Source organism: Lygodium microphyllum, chromosome 30, assembly GCF_053477565.2.
Source record: "Lygodium microphyllum isolate KBCC chromosome 30, Lygodium_microphyllum_v1.1.10, whole genome shotgun sequence".
NCBI lineage: Eukaryota > Viridiplantae > Streptophyta > Polypodiopsida > Schizaeales > Lygodiaceae > Lygodium > Lygodium microphyllum.
The window spans coordinates 84,692,505-84,711,160 of NC_141164.1; the positions used below are offsets into that span (position 1 = coordinate 84,692,505).

The 18,656-nt window shown below is 36.8% G+C and overlaps 1 pseudogene; it reads right to left on the minus strand.

The window, feature by feature from the left end:
- The window catches only part of LOC148010064 (uncharacterized), a 99,256-nt pseudogene that overhangs the window by 54,044 nt on the left and 26,556 nt on the right, over window positions 1-18,656 (minus strand).

Below are 18,656 nucleotides of genomic sequence, written 5' to 3' on the forward strand. Positions count from 1 at the left end.
ATTGAATTTGGTTACACATTGAAAAGAGAAGATTACAAAGTGTTGAGAAACACCTTGTTGTTAAGTTAGCCTCTCAATTTTATAGACCCTTCAATATCATTCACAAAATCAATGACAATGCATTTAAATTAGAACTTCTCCAACACTGGAAAATCCTCAATACTTTTCATATCAATTTGTTACGACCTTTTAGAGGCCAATTACTTGTTCATCCTATCTATGAAAACCCTCCGTTATTAGAATAACAAACTGAACTCCTTGAATCCGAAACTATTCTAGAAACTATTTATATGACCACTAGAACTGGCCCCGTATATATTCTAGATATTTGGTTAAGTTTAAAAATCATCATATTGAAGAGGTTCAAATGGATGCCCGCCCATGATCTAAGTGCTTACCCTTCATTGCTTGCTCCACATTGAGCTAATAGTAATTGAGGACAATCGCTATCCCACCCTATGGGTATGATGCCAATAGGCATATTCCACGGTGGATTTCATGAGACCACAGTGGATTCCGTGAGTTTTTATTCCACGATGGATTGCATGACGTTTTACAGTGGATTCTGTAAAACTATATTTATTTGTCGAGGCTGGTACACAAGGTGGATTCCTTGTGCGAGAAGTTGAAGAGGACACCTGTCCTTCTCGGGTGTCATGTTAATTTAATGTGCACGTGGATGACTCCACAGTGGGTGATTCCGCAAAATATGTATTTAAATTAATGAGCGTTTATGAGTTTAGAGTGCACTCGTATTAAATTAAGGTTAGGAAAGAGTTTCAACCTATTTATTTATTTTGTAGCTGAAGATTGTTAGGTATTCACTTTTTTGGTTTAATTTTATTATTTTCTAACAATTGTGAATGCTTCAGTTGATGTGTAGAGCAAGTAGTGGTGGCGTTGGGAAGCACTAGGCGATAGCACATATTCAAATTACTTAGAAGAAATTATCATTTTTGATGGGCATGCGTCTTATCATTAAAGGCGTGGCACTAATATTTATTTCAATGTACTTATTTATTAAAGCGCTTGACAAATATTTATTATCTTGTATGTGCATGAGCGCATGGTTTAAATATTTCATTATTGGACATTGTATTTGGGCACAACTCGACTCTTGGGCCACCCAGCCGCTTTATTCTTTATTTGGACAAAAGCAAACACAAAAGCTAAAGCATGCTTATTTGTAAAATTGGGCCATTTTTTAGCTTTAAGAGGAATAAATTTATAAAAACGTGCCTTGTGGAGCGCTCACACAAGGCATGGGGGGAGATTTTACCCAACTTGTCTTTTTGTCTCATGTTGTGCAAGTCTATTCCCTTGATTTTTTAGCTTAAAGTAGAGTTATTTGTTCTTGGGGGCCTTCCCGTGCTCGCTACGTATGCATCCAACATTCGATTTGCACATGAGCATGCGTCATACCATAACTTCTTCTATTCTTTTGGATAATCATTTTACCACCACATCATTCTTATGCATGAAACATCTTCAGATGATTTGTGATGTTGATAGTATGAGTGATCTACATCTATTAATGATTGCACCTCTACATAATTAAGAGAACCTCTAATGTCCTCTAAAGTATTGGGATTAAATGAATCAAAGGACAACTGATCTTGTTCCTTGATAATATTCACATAATTTTTCCTTGTAATCTAGGTTGGGCTACATGCACTTGATAAGATCTCCATGTCAAAGGATTCAAAAGATTTCTTTTATTGAAATGATAAATTATAGAAAAATTCAATAAGAAATTGAGTTATAAGAGGTGTAGATAGTTGGATTTCATAGGCCTTCTATTTATATAATGACTTGATAAAGAATAATGAGTGATAAAAGTGGATCAAATGCATCAAGTTTTAGTGGATATATTTAACATGTTTGATCACCCAATAAAGAAATTTTCCTAAGGCTATAGAGAACTTGATGTACTACATCAATGTTCTAAGAAACTTGTAACTTCTTAAAGGCAACTTGCTAGATTATGTTGAGATTTTTTAAATATCTCCTTCAATTTGATACAATGCATTGAGTTTGAGTAGAGATATATTATAATATATAGTTTCAATTGATTTAGTGCAACAAGATTCTTACAAATTATGTTAATTCCACAAGGTTACTTCAGTATTTCTTTAGTGGAAAAATTTTGAGTTGGAGGAATGAGGTTAATTCAACCATTTAGTTTGTGGCTCATCTTTGCAAGCCTACTTTATAATATAAATAGTATACACTTTGCAAACTAACTCTTTCCCATCGAAATCTCCACCACAAAAGTAAATAGGTTTTCAGCTATTGTATAAGCATTGGGAGGATATGAGTGATGACTACATGTGAAATATTGTCAAAATGCATTAGTGCACAACTCTTAGTACATGTCAGCTTACACTTCATAGAATTATTCAGGTTTGTGTGTACTAAAACTATGTATTAGCACAAATCCAAAATTTCAATTTTGCATATTAATTTTCTATTTTCAATCATAGGTTATATGCATGTACAAGAAGAGCCTAATAAAGATTGAAAAAAAATATCAATTGTGATATTTTAACTACCAATGCTATACTTACATGGAGAATGCCAATCAAGTGACAATTTGATGCATCCATCTTATGGACAACATGCATAGATGGCTTGGGCCTTGTGAATTTTCTAAAATTACTTGGTGACTATGAACAATAGGTATAGGTATCATGGGGATATGTAATAGATAAGGTCTTGTAATGCTTCACTACAAAGATTTTTGTCCACAAATAGTTTGATTGACACCTTTCTTGGATTGTAAAAAATCCTAATGGGAAGCGTCAATAGATCCACGTATAATTTTGCATATACTTTACAAAAAATGAAACACAAATTTTTGTGGATATTATAATGTGATTTATCCACAACTTTATTAGTAGTTTTGACATCATTATATATGCATTGCAACTACAATTTTTATGTTCTTTTTTACAATGTCATAAATATGTCTCTCATAGGGTAAATAAACCAAAAGCTATTAGTTTTGCAAAACAATTTTACAACTAGCAACCTTTTCGTTTTCCTATTCCCTCTCCCCTCTCGCTTTATTGTGTGATTATTTGATATTACTTTTACTAATCAAATCCACATATTATGAAAGATCACTGCACACAATCACATAGTTTGAAGTAAGAAGATGTTGAATGGTAATATACAACAACAATTATAAAGGATATGAATTGAGCCAAATATTTAAAATGGTAATTTTTTAATTGTATATTTCATGAAAATATGAAAATTTTGAAGCCATATTATCCTTTTCTTATTTAAAAAAATTCCACAAAGCATATGCAAATAGCATTATAAAATGCATGGCAACTTGCCATATTTACTATAGGAGAAATGGAGTAGCGGTGGGAGCACACTTTCATGGGGACACTTTAAAAACCATGAAACATCCCATTTAAATTTGGAGTATTACTTGGCTCCTAAAATTTCAATCAAATGCATATATAGCCAATCATGACAAGCTACAAGCGTCTTTACACTCAAGTAAAAGAGATCATAGAACATGTGTGGAAATGCCAATTCAATCTTATACTCAAAACCCTTTTTAATAAGACTTTTCTTCTTTTTGAATCAATTTGAATCCTTCTTTTCTTGACAAACACATTGAGAGATAGGTTGAGGAAGTGCTATGTCACGGACGTGACAAAAGATGAGACCATGAAATCCCATTTGAGAGATATCATACTTAAGATCTTTCATAGAGAAATAACATTTGATTTCTCACCCCCTATAATTCTTCTTAACACACATGAAGGTGAGTTCATTTTATTATTATTTCCCTTTCTCCCTTAAGCTTTTTCATTCTAACATTATTTTCCTTCTTCTTATTTCTCTTGCTTGCCAAAGGAGATAGGCTTTATATTTGTGAAGGAAGGCAAGGCAAGCTCAATAGGTTTCAAACAAGGTAAGTGTTGTTAGAGGGGTTTTAGTTGAAAGGTCATATCCACCGAGGATTAAAGAGAGAAGGAAGTAGAGAATAGGAGATAGAAGAGAAGAAGAAGAATAGACAAGAGGTACACAAGATAAACAAAAAGATGAATGAATCAAAGCACCATGTATTGATAGAACTTGAGAAGATAAACAAAATCCTTGTCTAGGACTACTTGGAAGCAATCTCCAAGCATTAGATCTCCTAGAGCTCCCTGATAGACCAAAAATGTGCACCAAACATTAGCTTCCTCTCTACTACTCTGTAAGACCACAAATCTAATGGTTCCATTGTGGCTCAGAAAAGGGGGTAAAACTGTAGGACACCTACTCAGAATTTTCCTAGATCACTCCTTCTTCTAACACATGAAATAGAGAAAAATGATGATTGGCCTATTTTTAAATGGAAATTTGGATTCTTTTTTACATTTCATGATGCAAATCATATTCATATGTGATGAAAATTTGTTTGAGCCTTGGCTGTGATATTTTTAAGGGCAATGAACTACAAATTATAAAACTCATATTCATAATTATGAGTTATTAATTCTTTAAATCTCAAAATATGTGTTTTAAATGAACGAATGATATTTTAATTGGTTTCAGGTGATCAAATCAAGTTTAAATACAATATTTTATGTTTAAAAAATTTAAAAATATATGGTTTTGAGACAAAGAAAATATTTAAAAACTAGTTTTTGTATGTGAAAATTTATGGAAAACTAGGATTGTGATTATGCAAGTATGATGGAGGTGAAGCATAAGACTTCAACTTGGTTTACCTCCATTTGTATGTTTTAATATATATTTATTACTTTTATTATGAAGAAACATACATGCAAATACCTCTTAACCTACCCATTGCAAGCAAAACCCTAAATGGTAGGGAGAGAGGGGGTTTTAAGTATTGAGAGATATAGTGGCACATAGTAGTCCGACAGTGCCTTCTCATCGCAACAAAGTCATTAGTGAAGGAAAATCATGGAAGAAATGTTTGAGCATATTTACAATACTGATTTCGTTTAAGTAAAATATTTTTGCACTCAAAGTCTGTTACTTTGCATTGCATTGTATCGACATGGTATAAAGAGAACTATCTCTTGGATGCATAACACTTGGTTTCAAATTATTGACCAATGATGAATGTGAGGCTCTCTATGGTATAGGTTTCATTTCCTTAGGTCTAATTTGGTGAGGAATATACTATTTCCTAGGACAAATATTATGAAGAGTGGACTTTGTGTGTATGTTTATATGTTGAGATGGTGCATCTGAGGCCAAATCCTTGGGATGTAGGAGGATCGTAGTGGGGCCACATCGATAAGCTAGGGTATGCTCTTTCTAGTTGTGTTACGAGGTGCTAGCCACCTATATGTTTTGAAACTCTCTAATCTTGGTGTGGGAAAGGGTATCGTGTCTACCTACGAATGCATTCTTTTGATAAATCTATTTGTAGTGTCCATTGCTCCTAGCCGTGAGGCTGTGGGGTTATTTGGGTGAGTATAGGAGGCTTGGCTAAAGCTTTATAGAGGTAGTGTCAGATCCATTTTCGGTCCAGATAGGTGGTGCTGCATTTGTCGAGAGGGAGGTATTAATAAGTGGTAGTTTCTAAATCTTGGTTAATTAGGGACTAGTTAGCTAGTTTATGCCAAAGAGCATTGAGATAGACCCATTATTCTTCAATAAATACTATGAATCAGAGATTCAAAAATAAGAAAGAGCGGAAGGGACTAGACGGAAGATTGAAATCCTTAGGAGGTATTCCCCTCAATGTAGTAGCTCGATATCCCTACAAGGGAGAGGTCTTAGTAGCCCTACTACCACAAATAGTCCATTAGGAGGAGGAAGCTCTAGTGCTCCCCTTCTCATAGTAAGTCAACCCACTTCAAGCGGGTTATAGTTGTACAGCTACAAAACCCTATGGAAAATCTAGTTGTCATTATGATACAACCTATTGCAATTCCTATAGGAATGTCGTATATGTCAACTTTATGTTTTCCTCTACTCATTTTCAATGCATTAGCGGGGGAGGGTGCAGAACTTCACATTAGTGAGTTTCAAAAAATCATGTTTAATTGTCGAATTTAGGACAAGTGACATCTAATGATATTCTTTAATATGACCCTAAATGGAGAGTTGCAATGTGGTATCAGAACTTAGAAGCCGGTACCATAACCAGAATCGACTTATTCATTCCAACCTTTCGAAATTAAATTTTCCCTGAGAGAGGTGGTGACTATGAGCTAGATGTGCTAAATGTGACATGTCAAGATCCCCATGAACATGCCTAAGCATATTCTAAGAAGATGAAAGAGATATTCCACAAATTGCAAGGCTCTATCCATATCCCATCTATTGTCTAACGGCAATACTTCTTGCATGGATTCGACTTGAATATCCAAGTGCAGTTGAGTAGTGTTCCTCTAGCGGATATATATACTGCTATAACATGAGCAAGGAAAGTAATGTCTTGCATACAAGCAGCCTACGCATTGAGGGAAAATCTAAATTTAAGCTTTAGTCCTAGAAGTAATTTGGGATTGGTTAGTCGAGATCAAGGTGTGATTAGTATCCCTCTAACCAACATGAATGGTAGAGCGTGATGCAAAATGTGCCTTTGTTGCCAGCTTCTCTAAATGTCATTAAGCCAACAACTAGCCAAAGAGCTTCTTTTACAAACCAAGGGTCAATGCAAATAGCACCCACTTTGCAGGTTGTGCAACCTAGTGGGGGGTAGCTCTTGAATCCACTGGTTATGAGTCCTCTACATCAAACATTTTAGAGGAAGTAAAAGATATGATGAAACATTATACAGATATGATCATTGAGCAATACCACCAGATTGTTATAGATGTTAAATTCCTAGAGTGTCAGCAGATTTTAATGGGTACTAAAAAACCTGATGATTTGGGTCCATCATGATTTATTTTTAATTCATGTGGTGGGAATTATTTTCCTTGTAATTGTCCTAATGTTAGATGTGATATATGTAGGAAATGATGCGCAGGACCCGGAGTTTGGTGACTTTCTTGCCCTGTGTGGCTGGAGTGACTTAGCTTAGACTTAGGTGATTAAGCTTAAAAAGCTTAATGATCATACGTCGCCTGATTTCGTGGGGGGGGGGGGCGTTTTTGTGACGGCGCGAAAAACGCGGGGGTGTCTTCAGATACCACGACTGAAATTTGTGAAGCTTGAAGCTTTTTAAAAGCTTCTAAGATTAAGCTTAAGCCTTGTTGAAGCAATTAACTTGAATATGAAGAAAGCTTATCTCTGGTTTTTCCACGACTTGATGAAGGAGATGGATGCGTGGTCCTCCGCCTGCACAGCCTGGTCCTTTGCGATCTGATAGTAGAAACAGGGGTTCTTGATCGCCAGAAGTCTGCCTGTATCGACGGTTCACGACGAGATTGACTGTAGAGCCCGATCGTTCCTGGAGCTCCGCCTTCGCTCGAGATTGGTAGTGATTGGAAGCTCTTGATCTCAGCTCCGCTCTGATACCACTGGTGCGCAGATCGGTCACAGTATGCTCACGTAGTGAATCCCGGAAGGTCCCCAAGAACAATGAACTCTACCTTTTTGCACAAAAAACAATGTAAAAGCATGAACGACAAGAAGGAAGAGACCAATTGGGTTCAATCTCCCCCCATGCCTTGTGTGAGCGCTTCACAAAGCATGTATTTTTTGTAAATTTCCATGTTCATGCTCAATAATAGCCCAATTTACAAAAATATGACAAGCTTTTTGCTTTTGAGTTTGCTTTCTACAAAAATAGAAAATAAAGCTAATGGACGGTGCCCGTAGAATCTGGCACGCCCAATCTCAATGTCCAAATAGAAATAACATATCCGTGCGCATAGGCGCATACAAAATAATAATCAATAATCGATGTCTCAATAGACATAACAAAATATAGGCGTGGCGCCTATCAAAATATAATCCAAAGGTCGAATACTCGCTAGACTCCAATACTTTCCTCCGCCACTGCTGCTATCTCTACACATCAACTGAAGCATTCACAATCGTTAGTAAAAATGCGCACTCTAAACTCATAAACATTTATTAATTTAATATGCATTTTGCAGAATCACCCGCTATGGAATCACCCACGTACACACTAAATTAATGAAACGCCCGAAAAGGACAGGTGTCCCCATCAACTTCTCGCATAAAGAATCCTCTTTGTGTATGAGCCCCGGTCATCTAAGTTTTCGGAATCCACCGTAAAACCTCACGGAATCCACCGTGGAATATGCCTCCTGGCATCAAAAATTAACTAAGGAGTGAAGTAGTCAGGGGAAAAGATAACATATGAGCAACCACTATGACCATGTTACCTAAGGAGTCTTACAAAATGACCCCCTATCATGAATTTTGTTATTTGGTTGTCTAGTCCACATTAAATCATCCTTAAGCTTGGAAGGTGTGTAATAATTATAGGGAGAACCATATGAATTCAATAGCATTGCCAAAAACTTTAAATGTCATTAATCAAACAAGAGAAAACATCCAAGAAGATGGGTAAAGGAACCATTTTCACACTAAACAAGAACTCTATCACACATCTAGTCTTATTAAAGTTGTATATCCTAGCATCACATCCTCTGTTAGATCACACCACCATCGAACTACTTTATCACTCCTACACTAGGCCTAAAAAGTTAGTCCCACTCTTTTTTTTTCACCCTTTAGAAGTGAAGCATTCAACTACTTAGTAGACGTGCTTTTTAAACCTCCAAAGTACCTATTGTGAAGAAGAGGATCCTTCATAGAGGAGCTTGAGCTCAAAAGGTGGTCAGTTTGTGAAATGCATAATATACATGGTATAGTGGAAATTCCTTGAAGTATCAACAACTTCATGATAGTATCCAAAACTCATTGTCAATGGTTTGAGATCCTCTATGCATTTTGATTGCAACAATATCATGCTATCACTTGCTGAGATTATCTCTCCTAAGAAGACAAGATTCATAAGGAATAATGAATGGATAGTAGGAAACTTAGAATTGAAATTGGAAATGTGCCCTTGCTGGAATTTAAGGAACCCCATGACCTATCCAATGTGGAGATCACAAGGCAAAGAAGACTAAGTATTAGGATGAACAAGTTTTTTCAAGTGGAGAAGTACTCGGCCTATATTTATGCATAATAATGAACCAAATTTAAGTACCTTCAGCTTTTCCACTTACTGATCGAGGTCCCTTGTAGCATCAATAGTAGGTACCCATACCATGTGTTATGTAACCTCAAAAACTTGTCACCTCAAAAAATCTTCACAAAACCCACATCTTGGAGTTTTATCACAATCTAGCACAAAAACATTGATACTACATCCACACAATATGTGAAGCTTTCTTAAAGGTGCTTCACTAGAACTACAATGCCCTAACACACTTGCTTCTAGCTTATCCACTTAAGACATAATTACACATCTTAGGAATGCAACCAACATGCATGGCAACTTAGGAACTTTATTAGGTACCCTGAAAGCCCTGGCCCGCCATCCCAAAATTGTGGCATTGCACTTGGTGACACATTGTTTGTTTGACTACTTGCATAAGGCCTTTAAAGAATTTCATTGCATAGTTGCAAAAGAAGGTGTGAAAGGGACCCTATATAACATTATCAACATTACATGCCTATAGAAGTTTAGAGAAGATGGAAAGACCTTGTGTGAGGATAATTGCATGAAATCTAGGGATAAGAGTGAAAGAACAAAAAAAATCAAAAGTGCCTACCACTTTGGGAGGAAAGCAAAAAGCAAAAAAATTGGAGGGTAGGTTCAAAACCACTCATGTGTGATCAATAATCCCATTACCACAAGTTTTAGTGTAGATTTAGGTGTTCACTACTCTTTTCATCATTACTATGTGGAATATATTGATAAATATGGTATATCCTAAGTCAAATCCTATGGTTGTATGTATCTAAAGTAGAAGCATATGTAGAGTGTCCTTAAGTTGAGGGTATCTATCACTTTGAGGATACCACTTGGAGTAGATTGTGAGAATGGAAGAATGAGGAGATAGAAGAAGATGAACATGAAAAATGGTTAACTCTCCATATTCCATGCCGTCCACTTTCTATTGCATATCTCTCCCCCTCTCTTTTCAGTTGGTCTCAGAGCAATCTGTGAATGACATTCAACTTACGGGCTTCTGAGAGGTGAAGATTCAAATCTTCTTTTTTGGACACGATCAAAAGCCGAAACACTTGCAACTGCATCTCCAATGGCAAGGAGAAAGAATGCTAGTGTGAAAACAACTGTTATATTGAAAGAGAGCCATCTCTTTTAGGAAGAGGTGGCCAACCACCTATTTGAAGATAACACGAAAGATGGAGTAGCCATGTAGTCTCTCTGATTTGCCCATGTGGTCAATGTGAATTTTGGGCTTGGTCACACTAGTTTTGAATAACAAAATGAGGCTTTCTCCCCAGAGATGAATACTTTTCTTTGAAGGAAACTACCAAGCTCATTGAGGTTGTTAGAAAATCTCAGATTTGGGTGAGGGGCATCATTGAGTGATGGATGAGGCAACAAATTGAAGAGGCGTTGTAAGCACACCATCAATTGCCATACCTGCAATAAAGGTTGATCAATAGTGCTATAGATTCAAGCCATTTAGGCCATTCAAATGGTGACTTGATTCACCGTCATTCAGGCAGCAGGTGCAACCATTTGCTCAAAATCGATAAGGTTTTGATTGCTTAAGCTTGTTATTTAAAGCTTAAGTCTAAGTTACATTAAACCCTTGGTACATTTTTTGAAGTTGCTGAGGGCGTCTACTATGCCGAATGGCATGGCAGGTCTCTATACAATTCTTCAAGCTGGCAACAATGTCTCCTTTGCTCAATTTCATGGCAAGTCTCTATGCAGTTAATTGCCAACTTTTGCCTTTTCTTGGTACAACTTTTAAAGCTGCCATTTTGGAGGCAAAAAAAAAATTGCAAAAAAATTCTTGAAATTTTTCTATAGCTTTAGCTTGATATGTAGTTCCAGCTTGGCACAAAAAATGCAAAAAATTTGCAGGAAAAATGGTCAATTTTAGACCCGTGTTTTGATGCATTATGGGTCATACAGACATCGTTTGGGATCCAATTTGAATGTTTCTTGTTGAGATTTGAATGTATGGCATGTTGGCATCATGGATGGATGTATATGACCATTTTTGGACACATGTATGATAGTCATATTGCTAGAAGCTATTTTTACATGCATTTTTGGGGCTATTTTTTATGCTTTTGGTCTCGGATTGGACCATTGATGTTCCAGATTGGGGCATGCTGCTGAATACCATTTCTAGACACTTTGTATTGCTAGCTTTTTTGAATTTGCAACAGCCATAATGTGTGACACAACACAGATCACTCAGTTTGTGGGAGACAAATTGACCAAAGACAATTATTGTGTTTGGTCTTACAAGATGGAGAATTTTTTGGTCTATGGGACCTCATAACAAGTGATGATGAATGTCCAGAAGTTCCTAGACATCCAACTAAAGATAAAAAGAAAGCGTACAAGGATTGGATATGGAAGAACATGAAGGTTTTACATCGGATCTCCATATGTATTTCAGAAACCTTGAGTCCTCATATAAAAAAGGCAAGTACTTTGTAAGGAAGCATGGGAAATCATAGAAAAAAATGTATGGAACATGTACACAGGCTTGTAACATACATTTCAAGCAGAGATTACATGGTGCATGGAGAGGCAATTGCAGTATCAGTGACTATGTGGCAGAAATCAAGCAAATTGCAAAAGACCTTGCATCCATTAATGCACTTGTTGATAATGATGATTCAGTGTCAGTGACACTAATTGGACTTGGACCAGCTTTCAAATCTTTGGATGCCTCTATTTCAGTTAGAGGAGGCTCTATGCCTGACTTTGAGGAGCTTATTGGATTGCTACTTATACAGAAGATATCAAGTTGGGATTGAATGCATCTAGCAGTGGAAAAAATGCAAGTGGATACAGTGTTTTCTATCACCAAAGATATCATGGCAACTCATCTAGAGCTAGAGGCTCTTCACTTGATCGTGGTAGTGATGTTTTTTCTCGTGGAAGAGGTAACTTTGGTTGTGGTGACTACATGCTTAGAGGCAAGGGGAGATCTTTCCCTAGAGGTAGAGCACGGTCTAGTCCTTCACAAAGAGATGTCACTTTTCATTCTTTTGATTAGTTTGGTCATGGAAAGTCCTAATATGGCCACTATGTAGGCACTTATGGTGGTACAGGTTATGGACCTAGAGGTGGATCGCCTAGAGGTCACCTATTTGCTATGGAGCATGTGCTTGGGAGCATGATTGACCCTCGTCGTGAGAATGACTGGTTTTTGGATTTAGGAGCAAAAAATCACATGACTCATCACGCTGAGTGGTTTGGTAGCAAGGAGCTGATGAAGAATGAGGAATTTATTGACACTGGTGATGATACTTTACATAAAATTACTTATATTGGTAGTGTGCCACTTGTTACTAAAGATGGGATTGAAAATAAGCTTGGTGATATACTTTATGTGCCCACAATAATTAAGAACTTAGCATCGGTTGGTCAAATGATAGATCAAGGATTGCAGGTGAGATTCAATAAGTTTGGATGTTTCATTGAGGAGTTTCATAATGGAAGATCACCTGGTAGGGTGATTTCTTGTGGTAGAAAGAAAGGGAGATTATTTGCTTTGGATGCAAGTACTCTAATGATTCAAAACTCTATGCATGTTGAGAGAGGACATGGGCAAGATAAGGATGTGGAATTATGGCATAGAAGGATTGGTCATGTCAATTTGCAAAGATTGAATCAAATGCAATAAAAAAAGATAGCCTCATCTTGGATATGTGAATTTTGATAATGTATGTGAGGCTTGTCAATTTGGCAAGCAATCCATATTTCCATTTCCAAAGAGGGGGAGAATAAGCAACTAGACTCAGATATTTGGGGCCCATGTCAGAATGTTTCCATGATCAAAAGATGTAGATTATATATTGATGATTTTAGGAGAATGACTTGGGTGTACTCTATGTAGCATAAAAGTAAAGCATTTGAAATTTAAATCTATGGCTAAAAAGCAGTTTGGATACTACATAAAATGTTTGAGGTAAGATAATGGTGGAGAGTACATGTCATATGAGTTTTGTGACTTCTTCAGAGATCATGGTATCAAAAGGCAATTGACATGCATGTACAGACCTTACCAAAATGGTGCGGTTGAAAGGAAGAATTGAATCATTGCAGAGAACGCAAGGACAATGATGAACCAAATGAACATGCCATTGTCATATTGGGCAGAAGCAGTGCATATTGTAGTTCACATTATGAATAGAACACCTACAACCTTGACTCATGATATGTCACCATATGAGAAAATGTATGGAAGGAGACCCATTTTGGCATACTTTAGAGTCTTTGGATGTGTTTGTTATGTTCATGTTCTAGATGATTTGAGAAAGAATATGGAACCAAAGGCTATAAAATGCATTTTCCTTGGATATCCTGATAAGAAGAAGGGTTACAAATGCTATGATCCAGTGAGTAAGGAAGTATACATAAGCATGGATGTCAGATTCAATGAATATGAATCATGGTATAAGTGCAAAATTGCAATGGATGTTGATTCCTATGAAAGCATTGATGATGGCTATGGAAGGAAAATGTCAGCAAACAACAATGCTGAAAATTAGCATGTGAAAGATGTGTGAGAGAGAGAGACTATGAGAGAGATACACAAGACATGCTCCCAAAAGAATGATTCATATTGATGTAGAGTTAGTATATATAGGTGAGACCCAAGTCAAGTGAGAGATGATATATATAGTTGTAACATCCCCACTCAAACAAAGGTCTCTGGCTACGAGTGAAAAAACCCTTGCGGAGAACAAGGGAAAAACCCAAGCCCCGACACATACCTACGATACAAAAATGATTTACTATAAAGTTTTCTTGAATACAATGATACATGCCTCAATCAATGAGACAAGAACTTGGAACAATACCAAGTACATGTCTTAATGAACTAAAGCGAGCTTCACTAAGAGCTTTTGTGAAGATGTCTGCAACCATTTGATCACTAGGACAATGCTCCACCATAATGGAACCTTTCTTGACTTCATGTCGAACATAATGATAATGAATAGCAATATGCTTTGATGTACTATGTTGTATATAGTCTTTGGTAAGACTAATAGCACTTTGGTTGTTGCATCAAGAAGAGGTATACTAGATGATGAAGGATGTCCCAAATCTACAAGTAGTTATCGAAGCCAAACTAGCTCGCAAGCTGCTAATGATGCAGCAACATATTCGGCCTCAGTTGTAGAAAATGCAACACATCGTTGTTTCTTGCTGGACCAAGAAACCAAACATCCATTTACAAAGAAACAATTCCCACTTGTAGATCGCATGGATAAATGTGAACTTGCTCAATTAGCTTCTGTATATCCAATAAGGTCAAGAGAAGTTGAAGAAGATAAAGAAGAATCCTCTCGACGACGATAAATAAGACCAAACTCCTTAGTACCCTTGAGGTACTTAAGAATACGTTTTGTAGCACTCCAATGAATAGTGGAAGGGGAAGAAAGATACTGTACCAAAAAGTTAGCTGCAAATAAAATATCTGGTCTTGTGTTTAAACCAATAAATTGAAGACAACCAACAAGATTAGCAAAAGGTTGATGAGTGGCTGATTCTTCATTGCGTGTTGTAGATGTACCCTTGGTAGAGATCGAAAGAATGGGAATGTTGGCAGAGTGCGCATTTGTCAACCCAAACTTCTTAACAATATCATTAATAAACTTTGTCTGGCGAAGAAGAAGAATGCCTTGTTGTTAGTGTCATTGAACTTGAATACCCAAACAAGAATGTATCTCACCAAGATCCACCATTTCAAATGCAGTCAATAAAAGCTTCTTCATAGCATCCAAGAAAGCAATATTATTTGACACAAGAATAGTATCATCAATATATAGAGGAAGAATAATAAAACATTTGTCATCCCTTTTGATGTAAAGATTTGGGTCAGCAAAACATGCAACAAAACCTTTAGATGTGACGAACTGATCAATCTTAATATACCAAGCACGAGAGGCTTGCTTCAATCCATATAATGAACGATGAAGTTGGCATACAAGATGCTCCTTTCCTGTAATCATAAAACCTTCAGGTTGCTCCATATAGATTTCTTCTTCAAGATCTCTATTTAGAAAAGCCGTTTTAACATCCATTTGGTGAATTTCTAGATCAAATAGTGTTGCAAAAGCCAAAATCATACGAACAGTTGTGCAGCGCACAACGAGAGAAAATGTTTCTTGATAATCTACTCCTGCAATCTGCGAGTAACCTTTTGCAACAAGTCGTGCTTTGAACTTATCAAATGAGCCATCAGCTTTGGTCTTGGTTTTATAAACCCATTTACATTTGATAGGAACACGATTTGGGGGGAGTTCAGTAAGAATCCATGTACCTTTGGAGATTAAAGAATCGTACTCAACTTGCATAGCTTCTTGCCATTGATCCCTTTGAGACGAATTGATAGCTTCCATATACGATATTGGATCGTCTTGGATAGACATAGCATCATCAAAGACATCATATTCAATAGAATAGAATCCATGTTCTATCTCAATAGGAAGATCGACATATATCTCCAAATTTTCATCAATCTTCTTTGGAGATGAAGAAGGTTTATGATCATCAGAATTAGTAGACTCACAAAGGAAGTAAGGAAATGCACTAAGCAAAGACTGTGTATCATCTAAAACATCTGATGACCATGTGCCACCCATAGTCTTCTCATCAAATATAGCATCACGACTAATGATAACCTTTTGAGTAGAAGGATCATAAAATTTGTAACCTTTGGAATGATCTGAATAACCAAGAAAAATAACCTTCAAACTTGGAGGATCCAACTTATGTCGAGTGTCCTTGGCATACCAGCGGGTGCAGTTGTTGGAAGATGATTTTGAATAAAAACGAGTGTTAGAAGTGCTTCAGTCCAAAACTTTTGAGACAAACCAGAGTGTATAAGCATGCAATGTATAGCATTAAGAATAGTGTGATTTTTGCACTCAGCAACACCATTTTACTGAGGAGAATAAGGAACTGTAAACTCATGATGAATACCTTGATCCTTACAGAAGTCATCAAATAGATTTGATACATATTCACCGCCATTGTCATTGCGAAGAGTCTTTATAGAGAATCCAATTTGAAGCTCCACACTTATCTTGTATTGTTTAAATATAGATAAAGGCTCAGACTTATGTCGAAGAAGATAGACATGTGTGTACCGTGAGAAATCATCAATGAAAGTTATAAAATATCGATATTGAGACTTTGAGGTAGGAAAAGGACCGCAAATATCGGTATGAACCAAATCCAAGAGAGCACAGGAATGTGATGAAGTAGAAGTGTGGAAAGGCGAACGATGGTGTTTTCGAAGTGCACAGTACTCACTTATTCCCATACGTGGATGAGATTTAAGATCCATACCTTGCACAAGACCGTGATGATGAAGATTAAGAATTTTGGCAAAATCGGAGTGTGCAAATCGTTGATGCCATAATTTGCAATATGTATCTCTAGGGGCAGTAACAACATTTGCAACCGTATCATTCAATGATAGCTCAAATAGATTACCATGTCGAGGAGCCACTACTATAGTAAGTCCGTCATTCTCTATACGACATTGATTATGATCAAAGCCAACAAACAAACCAAGACCAACTAGACGAGCAACAAAAAGAAGATTTCTTTGCAAATCTGGAACATGAAGAACTCCTCTTAATATTCTAGTGGACGAAATAGTCCGCATATATAAATCACCCACTCCTTTGACTTGACAAGTCGTATCATCCGCAAGGTAAACAAACTTCTTGATAGGAAGAGAAAGATAATTATGAAGCCACTGCGATTGGTATGTCATGTTTCCAGTGGCACTTGAATCAACGATGAATAGAGAACCATCATGAACATGAAGTACCTTTTCTGAAGAGATATAATGATGGAGAAAATTGAGATCCTGATGAGTATGATCATCATCAGTTGTAGTTTGTTGAACAATATAAGCTCGAGAACGTTCTTCATCATATCTGTGTTTATAACAACGATGAGACGGATGATCTATATGTGCACAATAATCACGAGGAAAACTTTTGGACAAGCAAGGTTGCTTTATAGTAACTCCATGCTCCTCATTATATTGACATGGCCAGCAATCAAAAGCCACGTGGCCTTTCTTATCATAATAAGAACAATGTTTGTTAGGATAAGCAAGACGAGAAGACTTACCACCTTGATTAGGGCGTCCACCCTGCTGAAAACGTGAAGCGGGACGCTTGCGAGCAACAAAAGTAGCATCAAAATCCCTTTGTTTGTGAGTGACCAAAACAACATCAGATTTTTCCAAATGATACTCATGATGTTGAGAATATTCAATAGGATCAGATATACATGCTTTGTCAAAGTGGATATCATCCTTGTTAGACAAAATAGTGATGATATTGTCATATAAAGGATCTTTGATGGTATGAAGAAGTTGAGTAACAATCTGACTTTTAGCAACAGGAGTGCCGACAGCACCAAGTTGATTGTTAATGTCTTCAAAAGCCTGGATATGAGAGTGCATAGAAGTACCAACCTTATATTCAAGATTCTTTAAACGAGTTTGGAGATATAAAATTTCGGTGACTGATTTCTTCTCAAATGTTGAGATAAGATACTCCCAAACAGCAGGAGAGATTTCCAGATGAAAGACATCCAACATAAGTGAGTTAGGAAGTGCAGACAATATATAACGACGAGCCGCTTTGTCACGACGAATCCAATCAGTATGATCAACTTTCCATTGTTCAAATAACAGGCCATCAATCACATCAATAGGTTGAACTGGGCAAGACAGGTCGCCCAAAACAATATCAAATAATTTGTCACCTTCAAGAATTAGCATCATCTTTGCTTTCCACCCAGGAAAGCCTTGTCCTTGGAAGAAGGGAACCAAACGTTGGCCAAATGGATATCCATTAACAATTATGCAATTGGCCATGCCTGTATCTCGAGAGAAAACAAATAAGATGAGATCGCAGAATCTACAAACCATGAACAAGACGAGAGTAGTTGAGACTCGTGACAATCAAAATAGGGATATGCACATAAGAACGATGAAAAGTATTGAGTGACTAAAAGGAAAGCCCAAAATAGAGAGACGTAATGTGCAAAACGAGATGACGCGTATAAGAAAAGTGCTATTTCAGTCGAACAAAGAACATGAACGAGAATAAAACATCGTTAAAAATAGCAAGATGTTTGCTTGTCGTAATCAACGTCATTAACGAAGATGAGCGATTAACGAACTGTAATTAGAATTACAGTCTTAAATAAAGAATCGCAGATTCGAGCAGAATTGTTGTCTTGAATCCTGAACTATCATAACTTTTGATCGAGAACTTTGATTGACAAGCAGTTTTGGTGCATAGATCGGTCGTTGTATGCGCACGTAGTGAGCATCAGAAGGTCCCCAAGAACAAAATAACTCTACTTTTTACACAAAAACCAATGAAGAAAGCTTGCACGACATGAACAAGAGACCAATTGGATGCAATCCCCCCCCATGCCTTGTGTGAGCGCTCCACAAAGCATGTATTTTTATATATTATTCATCTTCAAGCTGAAGAAATAGCCCAATTTACAAAATAGCACTCTTTAG